Genomic DNA, 12,606 nt, shown 5'->3' on the forward strand with positions numbered 1-12,606 from the left:
ACCACTTAGACAAAGAACTTTATGAAAAACAAAAACCCTGAGCACTAGATTCAGACCTTCATTTGTTCATATTATATATTTTTTGATATTACAAAATATGATTAACCTCAGTAGTGATAGGGTAATGCCTTCTTGCCAGTCATATTGAATAGACTTTTATTTACATGCCTTTTTTTTTTAATGAACTCCAGAATTGGTCTGCCTTTTCTTCTATTTTTCCTTTGTGCTGTCCCAGAAAGATATATTTCCCTTCTTCCTCTATCATTCTCTTCCCTCCTGCTCTCTCTCTCCCTCTTCTTTACTCCTCCCTCCCCTTCCTTACCAGGTACAAAGCTGAAAGGTAACATGACAAGCTCTCAAGTGTGTTCCCCACTCCCACTCCACAACAAACTGCAATGATATTTGGATCCATAAAATTTTTATTTTGGCTCTTTTCTTCTTTCCTTTTGGCTGGCCATGTTTTTGGCCTTGGAGGCAACTGTAGACATCACATGAACATACTATTACATGAAACCATTCTTCACAATCTGATTCCTTTCAGTTAGAAATCTATAAAGTCATAAACCAATACTATTAAGGGACCAATTTCATACTCTATAGTTAAAGGAATAACCACATAAACCTTTTAAAGAATCAACTTAAGTGGGAGTCACTTCACCCCTTTATTTGGTGTATTAAAGTGATTCTAAATTTCAAAATGAAACCTAGGATTAGATAAAGAAAATCTAGAGGGGGATGGAGCAAAGATGGTAGAGTAGAAATAGGACTTTCATGTGGCTCCAACTTCCACCTCCTATGTGTAAAAAATGACTCTAAAATTTTAGAGCTACATAACCCACAAAGTGACAGAGAGAAACAAATTTCCCACTGAAGGAAGCCCAGAAAGCTAGCAGGAAGGGTCCATTGCAGTGCACTGGGAGCCAAGCACAGTCCTGAAGTGAGCTTCGGTTTTAGCCCCAGGGTGTCCCTGACCAGCAGAGGCTGGAGCAGACTTCACAAGAGTAAATCACCAGCAACTGGAGTGGTTTCCAGACCTCTCGATCCACAAATGCCAAAGACAAAATAAAGGTCAGTGTGGAACTTTGTTGGAACAGGGGGACATGGTCTGGCTGCTACACCTGGGCCAAAAAGCAGAGGAGATATGGTAGCTGCAGCTGTTGTTGCATGGCTGCTTCAGAGCTCCTGGACTGCAGATTGTAGGGGGACCAAGTGACCATTCAGAAGGTAACTGCTCTTGCTTTGACCTACTTGGATCCTGATCACAGTCTTGGGTGGGTGTGTGGGAGTTGTAGAGAGCGTACCCACCTAATAGCTCTAGCAGCTGCAAAAACTCCAGTGATTTGGTACATAGCTCTCTCCATTCTGGAAGCAGAGTTCTACTGTGGCAAAGAGCTCAAAATCAAGTAATTGGCTGCCAATATGAGCAAGCAACAGAAGCACAAACAGACAATAGAATCCTTTTTTGGGGACAAAAAACATCAAGGTATAGAGCAGGAGGAAGACATCAAAGTCAGAACTCCTGCATCAAAAGTCTCCAAGAAGAATATGAACTGGTAAGAGAAGTGGAGGAAAAATTGGGAAGAGAAATAAGAATGATGAAAGAAAATCATGAAAAGTGAGTCAACAGCCTGCTAAAGGAGATCCAAAAATACACAGAAGAAAATAGCACCTTAAAAATAGACTAACTCAAATGACAAAAGAGGCCCAAAAAGCCAACAAGGAGGAGAATGCCTTAAAAAGCCAAATTTGTCAGATGGAAAAGGAATTTCAAAACCCCTAAAGAGAATAACTCCTTCAAAATTAGATTGGAGCAATTGGAAGCAAATGACTTTATGAGAAATCAAGATACTATAAAATAGATCCAAACAAATGGAAAAATAGAAGTGTGAAATATCTCATTGGAAAAATCACTGACCCGGAAAATAGATCCAAGAGAGAGAATTTAAAAATTACTGGACTACCTGAAAGCCATGATCAAAAAAAGAGCCTAGACACCATCTTTCAAGAAATCATCAAGGAAAATTGTTCTGATATTCTAGAGCCAGAAGACAAAATAGAAATTGGAAGAATTCACCAGTTGCCTCTTGAAAAAGATCCCCAAAAGAAAACTGCTAGGAATATTGAGCCAAATTCCAGAGTTCCCAGGTCAAGGAGAAAATACTGCAAGCAGTCAAGAAGAAACAATTTGAGTATTGTGGAAACACAATCAAGATAACACAAGACCTAGCAGCTTCTACATTAAGGGATAGCAGGGCTTGGAATATAATATTCCCGAGATCAAAGAAGCTAGGACTAAAACCAAGAATCACCTACCCAGCAAAACTGAGTTTAATGCTACAGGGAAAAATATGGTTATTCAATGAAATAAAGGACTTTCAAGCATTCTTGATAAAAAAAAAATAACCTGAGCTGAACAGAAAATTTGACTTTCAAATGCAAGAAGGAAGAGAAGCACGAGAAGGTAAACAGGAAAAAGAAATCATAAGCAACTTATTAAAGTTGAACTGTTTACATTCCTACATGGAAAAACAATCATTGTAACTCATAAGCCTTTTCTCAATATGAGAATAGCTGAAGGGAATATATGTATACATATATGTATATATACATGTATATATGAGTGTGGGCATTTGTATGTTCAGGAATACATAGAGGGCACAGAATCAGTTGAATATGAAGAGATGATATCTAAAAAATAAAATTAAGAGGTGAGAGGAATTTATTGGGAGAAGAAGAAAGGGAGTGATAGATCAGGGTAAATTATCTCATGTAAAAGAGGCAAGAGAAAACTGTTTCAATGGAGGGGAAGAGCAGAAAGGTGAAAGGGAATGGGACAACCTGATTCTCATTGAATTTGGTATAAGGAGAGAATAACATACATGCTCAATTATGTATCTTACCCTACAGGAAAATAGGGGGGTAGAGGATGAGAGGGGAGAGGACAGAAGGGAGGGCAGATTGGGGGAGAGGGTAGTTAGAAGCAAACATTTTTGAAAACGTATAGGGTCAAAGGAGAAAATAGAATAAGCGGGGGGGTAGGATAGGATGGAGGGAAATATAGTCTTTCACAATATAACTACTATGGAAGTGATCTGGGTAACTTCACATGTACAATCTATATTGAATTGCTTTTCTTCCCAGTGGGGGTGGGTGAGGAAGGAAGAAGGGAAAAAAATCTAGAACTCAAACATTTAAGTACTGGGGTATAGAAACCCATCTTTCCCTACTAGAAAGTTAGTGGGGGGGTGAAGGGGAAGGATACAAGAGAACAGATTGGGGGAAGGGGTATTCAGGAGGCTTGTTATTTGGGGTGGGGGTAGGGGAAAGACAGGGAGAGAAAAAATGTAACTCAAAATCTTATGGAAATGAATGTTGCAAACTAAAAATAAATAATTTTTTTAAAAAGAAAGAAAATCTGCAGTCTTTCTCCTAAATGAAAACCCTATTGCCATACAATATTAAATCCAATTTCTAGCTCAGGAAGCTTCAAAAGAAAGCCAACTTGTTCTCCCAAATGTGCCAAGCAAAACTCCAAGTTGTCTTAAATTCTTCCATTGGTCCAATACACTAAAATTGCTGGAATCTTTTTGATCTTCTGGTTTTATTATTGCAATCCATGATTTGAGGATATATCCTTGGAAACCAAACAACAGGTTTTAAAAAGTGTATGGGTGGTGGCACCTAGTCATTTGTATTGACAATAAGCAGTATTTGCTAGTTATGTGTTCATGTTTTCATTTTCTTTGTAGATTTGAAAAGTGGATTTCCATCTACTGGCCTTATTCTAAGAGTCCAATAGTTTATATATCTCAGAAGACTTTGGTATTGTTATCTTTCCAGATTGCTATAGGTTCTGTTGAAATCAAGCTTGCTGTCATTAGATCTATTTATCAGGCAAGTAGAAGTTGGGCAATTTCCATCCATTTTAACTTCATATTTGCTTTGATTTTATAAAATCCAATTGTCAGTATCTGAAGGACTAATAGAAGATGTGTTTCTATTACACTTTAAAAATCATTGGACACAAAGTCCCAATCCATTTATTACTTATTTATTTTTACTTTTTTCCAATTAATAATAACAGCATTTGGTCAAATTTATTAGCTTTTCCTAGCCACAGTTTCATTATCTGTGAAATGAGGGAAATAATACTATATCACCAACAGTGTAGGTATGAACAAAATCCTTGATAAACTGGAAAGTACTTTCTAAATGAAAACTATTGCTACTAAGACACAGTGAAGAGTTTACATCTGTGGAATGCAAAGCTGGAAAGTAACATATCAAGCTTTCAAATGTGTTCTCCACTCCCACTCCCACACTCTCCCAACAACTAGCAACAACATTTGGGTTCATAAGTTTTGTTCTGGCCCTTCAAGTCTGTTCACTAGAACTATGCAACTACTTTTTAGGTATCACCTATGTCAAAAACTGCACGGCTTTTGTTTTTTTTGAAAAATCATCTTTTGAACAGATATATTGGTGTCTCCTAGACCAGTCTTCAGATAAAGTTTTTGGGGATTGGAGGAAGGTCGTGAATAGGGGAATGGATATCCTCCGAGACTCAAATGAACTTCTTCCTCACCTCTTCCCACATTGAAACATTGTCTTTCTTGCTCAAGCACCATAGTCTTCACTGTCTTTCTTGAACCCCTGAAACACCAATGCCCTCCCTTCCAAATTACTTTATATTTAATTGCTTTATGTTTATTTACATTAATTCTATTTGTATTTATTCTGTGTAGAATGAATATGTGTACATGTGTTACATTAAACAGAAACAAGAATAATAATAGCATTTACATATAGCTTTAAGACTTGCAAAGCACTGTATATTCATTCAATTCATTGAATTGATATTTAATAATACAATAGGTGATATTCATACATATACATAGACCTATAGTACATACATGTGTATGTATGCACACATATATGTATGTATATATAGATCTTACCTGATTCTTTTAACAATGTGGGGCAGGTGCTATTATTACCCCTATCTTACATATGAGAAATTTAAGCTTAGAGAGGTCAAATAACAACTCCCAGTTTAACACACCCAAATAAGTAATGAGTCAATATTTGAACTTGGGGCTTCCTAGCTCAGGTCCAGCATTGTATCTACTGAATTTTAATTGTAGAGTAGGGATTGTCTCATTTGATATGTCTTTATGCCTGATATTTAGCACAGGGTCTGGCACAGAGCAGACCTTTAATAAATACTTGTTAATACAACTGATTAAGACATTAGGCATGAGGTCCGCCACAGCACCACAGCTTCATTTTGTATTCATAAATTGAGCATGTGGGTATTGATGGCAAGTTGTTTATGCTTCATTAATCTGTTGATGTGGTTAATGATAGAAGGAGGAGGATATAACAAGGAAATGCTCTTGGAAAATGTGAGTGCAGCCAAAGATAATTTTGTTGGATGACTGGAACTTGTATGGAATAATAGTTTTCAAAAGCAACTAGTTAATTGTTACATGTACCTCAGTCAATTTTCTAAGACAGTGCTTAGTCATGTTAAATCTCTAAGAATCAAAAAGTTGATATTTAATTGAATAAATCATTTTCACTGACATATTATAAATGAAACATTTTTATATTGTTGCTCTGTTCATAAATTTTTTTGTCAATACTTTAGCATTACGTACTCAGATATTAAGCATGTAATTCAATATGTTCATCAGCTGTGAGAGTGGCCTGGGATTGGAGAAGCTGTAGTGATATGGTGCTCCTGGAAAAAAATAATATGAATAATAACTCATCACATACAAACACACGTCTTTGTATGTACATAGCTTTAAAATTTACAGCATATTTTATATTAATTATCTCATTTGATCTTCACAACAACTCTGTGAGGTAGATTATAAGACTATCCCCAGCTTTAACTGTTGGGTCATTTTGTTGAATGGCCAAAAGATTTGGTCTATCAGAAAGCATTTATTAGCATATTATTAATATTTATTATTTTCATACGAATCAGGTTCTGTATTAAGTACTAGAAATTTGAAGGAAAAAACTCAAACAACCTTTAATCTCAATAAGTTTACCTGGTATTAGAAAGACAATATGAGAGGTAAATTCAGAGTAGTTGGAAGGTAACCTCAGAGGTGGAAGTAGCACTTGGAAAAGGGAAGAGAGGAGGGACTAGGAAAGGACACTGAAAAGAGGTCGTTTTTGAGCTTAGTTTTAAAAGACAAGGGATTCTAAGAGTTAAAGGAGAAGAAGATCATTCCAGGCATGGGTAGTGGTGTGTGTGTTTGTACATTAACACAACCAATAAAGAAATTTATTTTTCATGACTATTTATTATAAGGAATTTGTTTTTTTTCTTTTTCTCCCAATGGATTGAGGTGTGAAAAGGGGAGAAAACAGATTTTTTTAATGAAAAAATTAACATTGATCCATAGAAACATACATATACACATACATACATACAGTAGAGATAAGAAATGGAACGTAATGTGTTATCAACAAGTAAGCTAATACAACTGAATTGTCAGTGTATTGAGGGGAGTAGAATATAAGAAGATTTGGACAGTAGGACAGGTCCTGATTGTAAAGAGTTTTTAAAACAAAGTGTTTTATCTTATTCTGGAGGTAATAGAAAGCTACTGGAGTTAATTGAAAAGAGAGGGGGCTGTGGCAACATGGTCAAATCAATGCTTTCAGAAAATCACCTTGGAAATTGAGTGGTGAATAGATTGCAGTGAAGTAAGACTTGAGGAAGTAAGACCAGTTGTTTCAATAGCCCAGGTGAAAAGTGGTGAGAACCTGAACTACAGTGCTATTTGTATGAGTAGAGAGAAGGGATATATGTGTAGAGAAAGAAATTATTAGAATGGAAAAGAAATGAAAACATAAACTAAGGTGCTTAATGCATCTTTGTTGACCAAATGGCTGATCTAACCCTATGAATGTCACTGGAAATGGCTATCTCTGTAATTATACACTTTGGAGGCTGATGCATAGCAATGGCATAAGTTATAATCCTAAATAAAAATGGCATTCCCCCCCAAAACATGTCCCCAAATAAGACTTCTAAACTGATTTTCCACTTTTAGTATCCATTAAAATATACTAAATCAGTCTTTTTATAACTCTCACTATTCTCTGAAACATTTCCACATCAGTAGGATGATGTATTTCAGGTTGAGGCTTCCTACATTCCTTCAGTTTAGTAAGCATATGTTAGAAGGTAGGTATCTATTATGAGCAAGGCATTATGTATACTGTGGAAGTATTTGAACCCAAGTCTTTTAAGAACTTTTCATTGTACCAAACATTAAAATTAGAAGGAGAAATTAATAGGTCTAAGTAAGAAGAGATGGGCATTTGAGTTAAAATATTTATCAGTAAAATTGGAAAGGATGGATGGTACAAATTCAAGAGAATTTGCACATGCATGCACACACACAAAACATGTACAATTTATTTTAAAAATTATAAAAATATTTCTTAAAATTTAAAGATTTTTCTAGAAGATATCAAGGCAACTGTTCAAAAGATGAAAGAAAGAAAGAATATGGCTAATTGGTTTTTGGCTTTGGCAGGCAAAGGATCAAGGGAGGACTTTTATAAGAGGTAGTGCTGGAGCTGAGCTTTTTTTTTTGGAGGGTAATTGGGGTTAAGTGACTTGCCCAAAGTCACACGGCTAGGTTTTGTGTTAAGTGTCTGAGGCCAGATTTGAACTCAGGTCCTCTTGACTCCAAGGCCTGTGCTCTATTCACTGCACCACCTAGCCACCCTGAGGAGCTGAGCTTTTAAAGAAACTGCATTCTAAGAGCTTGAAATGAGGAAGGAGAACCTTGCAGGCTTGGAGAATGAGGCAAAGGCAGGGAGATGAGAAATTAAGTATTGCAAATAAGGAACAAGAAGGTCAATTTAACCTGAGAAAATAAAGCATAATAAACTTGAAAATATAAATTGGGGCTAGATTACAAAACATTTTAAATGTCAAACTTACATGCTTACATTTGATCTTGGAAGGAACTGGGAGCTGCTAGAAATTATTGATAAAGGGAGTTATAGGATCAGAGATGAGAACTGTGCCTTAAGTAGATCATTTCAGCAGATGTGCTGATGATGGAATGAAAAGAAGGCAGATATGTGAAGGGAAGTCCCATTGGAAGGCTGTTGAAAGAGTCCAACCAAGAAATTATGAAGTTATTAAATATATGTGATAATGAAAGTAGAAGGCAGACAGATGTGACAGATGTGGAAGCAAAATCACAAAAAATGGCAACTGATTAGATCTGTGTGTTGAGGGAGAGTGGGGAGTTGAGGTTGATTCTGAAGTTGAAAATTTAAGTGCATAGAATAATGCTGGCATTTTAGACAGAAATAGGAAAGTTAGGTAGAATATGCAGTTTGGAGAAAAGATAATGGGTTGTATTTTGAGTTGAGGTGTTTTTCAAGCATGTAGTTTGAAATGTCCATTAGGTAGCTGGTCATATGATACTGTACCTCAAGAGAATATGGATGAATGTACAGAGCTAGAGAGTCATCTGTATAATAATGATAATGAAATGCACTTAAGCCAGTAAGGTCACTAAAGTCGGTATGGAAAGGCAACAGATGCATGTGTCAATAAAAGTAGGGAATTAAGAGGTAAATAGTTTCTGAGGTTAAAACTCAACTCCGTGGAATTGAATGAATATGAAGTGGCAATAGGGTATCCCAGTAGAGCTATCCAGCAGGTAATTGGAAATGTCCATTTCAGTTGGAAATATAGACTAGAACTTTTTGGGAAATCCAGATTTAAGGAGGATTCTCTGGCAAAGGAAAGAAAAACTGAGTGGTCAGAGAGTCAGAGTGCAGTATCATTGTCTGCAAGGGACCAGACGGGATAAAAAAAGCAAAGGGTGGTCATCAGTGTCAGTTGTTTACAAGAGAACTCAATGAAGATGGGTACAGAAACACTTCCATTGTTCTTAGCAAGAAGATCATCTGTTACCTTGGTGGGGAGGTGGGGAGTCTTTTTCAGTGGTGGTGGGGATGGAAGCCAGATTACACAAGTTTTCATGGGCTTTGGGAAAGTAGATATTACTATTCCTAGAAGTATGATACTGTAAGAAAAACTTGGGATAAAAAGCAACAAGTCATCAGGTTTGGATTCATGAGACAAATGTTTAAATCTTTCATTCCAGATGTCTTTCCCCCCTTTTTATGCTAGCTATCTTCCCAGGACAGGGCACATGCACAGATAAAACAGGGAGGGAACCTGACTCACTGATAAGCTATCAGGAAGCTTTTGGTCTGGAAAATCCCTCAGAGGGAGGCACCAAGCCAAGGTGGAAACATGGAAGGTAAAAGCAACATGCTGTTTGGGGAGTGAAGGTGCTGCCACTCACACCTGTGTTCATTATCTTATTCGCTGCCAAAACATTAGTACACTGCTGATGTATGTTGAATGATAGCCAGAGAATTGCAGAATAACCTTAGACTTCCTAGGTGTCTGGTAGAAAATTAGGTGTGCTGTGAGAAACATGCTTCTTTCAAGTCTTGGAGCTTGTCTTAGGCAGTAGGTTAAAGCCAGCTCACTGTATACCTTTCCAGATAGGAGATAAGTTATCTCCATCAGCTGAGAAAAATATTCAAATAAAACACACTGATTACTGAAATTGGAATTCTTGAGAAATTAGAAGATTTTTTAAGATGCAGCATGGTACTGGATAGAGCACTAAACTTGGAGTCAGGAATAACCTTTGCCTCAGATTCTTACCTACTGTGTCCCTGGACAAGTCACTTAACTGATCTTGATCTCCTAATCCTTGTCTGTAAAAAGAAGGAGTAGGACCCAGTGTTCTCTACAATCCCTTCTATCTCTAAATTTGTGTTGCTGCATGATGCTATGATGAATTCTCATGTAAAAAGCAATATCAGTGTTTTAGATTCCTGATTTATTTGAGAGATTTTGAGATTCTCTTTCACTTGTCTTCACTGAAATCTCCATTAAAATTAGTAAACATCATTTTCCATTATTCACACAGTTCTGTCACTTATTAACTCTGTGACTTCAAATTACTGGACCTTTCAGTGTAAAATGGATTGGAGGGGTCAGGGGGAAAAGTATGATGTAGTGGATGGGGCACTGGACTACAGTCAGGGATAACTACATTCAAGTCCCATCTCAGCTACTGATTGTGGGATCCTAAGCAAGTAATTTAACCTCACTCTGTCTCAGTTTCCCAATATGTAAAACAAAAGGCTTAGTCTCTAAGGTTACTTTCAGCTCTGTGAGCCAGAGGAGCTCTAAGGTCCTTTACTATTGGAAATCTTTGTCACTGGAATCACATGGGAAAATCCCCAAATCATTTTTTTTTAAAACATAGGCCTATGAACTGCCACCAAAAGTAGATGGCTTTTGATATAACCAATCCAAATTTAATGAACTCATTTGCAGTTTACTGAACTATTATCCCTTTAGAGTAGCCATTTCTTTGTTTTTATCATTTATGGAAAGACTAATTGGAAAGAAGTAATTGGGAAAAACCACCAAAATTAAAAAAAACATATAAAAATATTAAACAATAATTCTAACTTCTATAGATATACAAATTGGAGATGTATCTTCAAATCTTTAATAAAAGAAAAATAACAGAAAATGGATAGCATTTTTTGTAATCATCAAGTGATGATAGTAGTGTTCCTTTGTGATAAACATATGTGCATATTCTATTTGCTATCACTGATCCTATTTTGAACATTATCTCATGTAAAAAGATATAATAAGGGAAATGCCCTGCAGAGTTAGACCATCCATCAAAAGTAGCATGTTTCTGGACTTTGCTAAAGTCTGTCCCACATACACATTTTTTTTATTTGTACTTTATAATTCACATGAGGGAAAGAAATATCCTACAGAATAATTTTAAAACTTGGAAGCATTTAGATCCTGTCTTTACTACTAAAATTGTATATATTCTTTAGACGAGCTTTCCCTCTCTTATATCATTCTATCTCTTTTCAAACATGAATCTTCCTGTTTTCTTCTTACTGAAAGAATTTTCCCCTGTTAAAAGAATGTTGATCAAAAATACAAACCTCCTACATTATACCATTGCATAAAATATTTATATTCATGTGTGCATTTATGTAGATGTATCTGTTTATGACCATTTGTGTTATAATCTGTGTTCAGATCTGCTGCATATCTAACTTTTTCTCCTATCACACTTCAACTCCTGGGATTCAAAGCCCACTAAAATATGATTCCAGCCTAGTTTTCTATGCTTATCTCCTTCTACTTCCCCACGTATGATGAATGATGCAGTTAAACTAGACTGCTCTATCTCACAGTGATGGAATCTGAAAGAGGAGAGAGTATTCCACAACAGGACATAGTCAATAGTGTCAAAAGCTGAAGTCTAGAGAGATGGAGATTAAAAGACCATTGGATGGAGACAGTAGTTAAAAGATCATTGCTAATGATTTTGAGAGGTGTGATAGGAGGGATCATAATGGAATGCCTGAATTTTTCCAGTAAAGAAGGAAGCAGGATGGTTGTTGTTCAGTTATTCAGTCATGTAAAACTCTTTTCAACCCAATTAACCATAGAATACTAATACTGTCCATGGGGTTTTCTTGGCAAAGATATTGGATTGGTTTACCATTTCCTTTTCCAGTGGATTAAGGCAAATAGAGGTTAACTGACCTGCCCAGGGTCAGACAGCTAATGAGTGGCTGAGGCCATATTTGAATTCCAGTCTTCCTGACTCCAGGCCTAAAAAAGCGAGTATACTTTCTGACAAAAAGATGGAGACCTTAGTGGTGGTGTTGGTGGTGGTCGTGGTGGTATGAGTTTTGCCCCATAAAAACTGTTTTTAATAACATTTCTCAAAGAAATTTTCATCATAATTTAAGCTCTGAATTTTTATAGTTTTTCACAAAAGAATAAGAAAAGTATTTCATAGTGGCAATGTATGCAAGTTATATTTAATATGTTTCCACATATTTGCAGAGTGGAACTACCATAAAGAAAAATTCCCAAAACACTCTTCTACATTTCTTCACTTACTATATTATGTCACTGTAATTTACGTGGATGCTTTGTCTACTTATCAAAACAAAAAGTCTAAAGTAAATAACTCAATCCCTTAATTTTGGGGGGAGTGGAGAGTGTCTATGCTACCAAAATGGATTTAATTCCCTTTTCTTGGCCTCATTGTACTGACTTAAACAATGATAGTGGACATCATATAGGCATAATTTAAAAACCTCTTTTGTAGATGTTTTATTTGGATTTGGTTTGGACCTGGGATTTCATTAGTGTGGATGATTCCCAGTGTGGAAAACTCCATACACCAATGCAGATTAACAACTCTGTAACTTTAGAGAGGTTCAGGAGATACTTGATATATTTAATGACATGACCTTGGTCACACAGTGAGTACATGTCAGAAGCAGGGTATGACTGTAGATCTTCCTGATTCATCTGTTGGTCCTCTGACAATACTGTCTCTTTATAGAGTAAGGATAGTCAGTCAGTCATCAAGAATTTATTAAGTGTTTACTATGTGGCAAGCACTGCATTAGGCACTGATAATAGAAAGGCAAAAACTATTCATGCCCCCAAAGGAGTTCACATTCTAA

At 36.2% G+C, this 12,606-nt stretch overlaps 1 protein-coding gene and 1 pseudogene across 13 annotated transcripts in view; both read left to right on the forward strand.

The window, feature by feature from the left end:
• The window catches only part of LOC138175870 (semaphorin-3A), a 666,319-nt gene that overhangs the window by 182,613 nt on the left and 471,100 nt on the right, over positions 1–12,606 (forward strand). The window lies entirely within an intron of this gene.
• The window catches only part of LOC138175715 (ribonuclease P protein subunit p25-like), a 49,237-nt pseudogene continuing 38,050 nt past the window's right edge, over positions 1,420–12,606 (forward strand).

This window comes from Petaurus breviceps, unplaced genomic scaffold (genome assembly GCF_028583685.1).
Source record: "Petaurus breviceps papuanus isolate PSGF00001 unplaced genomic scaffold, PetGlider_PUasm1.0 79, whole genome shotgun sequence".
NCBI lineage: Eukaryota > Metazoa > Chordata > Mammalia > Diprotodontia > Petauridae > Petaurus > Petaurus breviceps.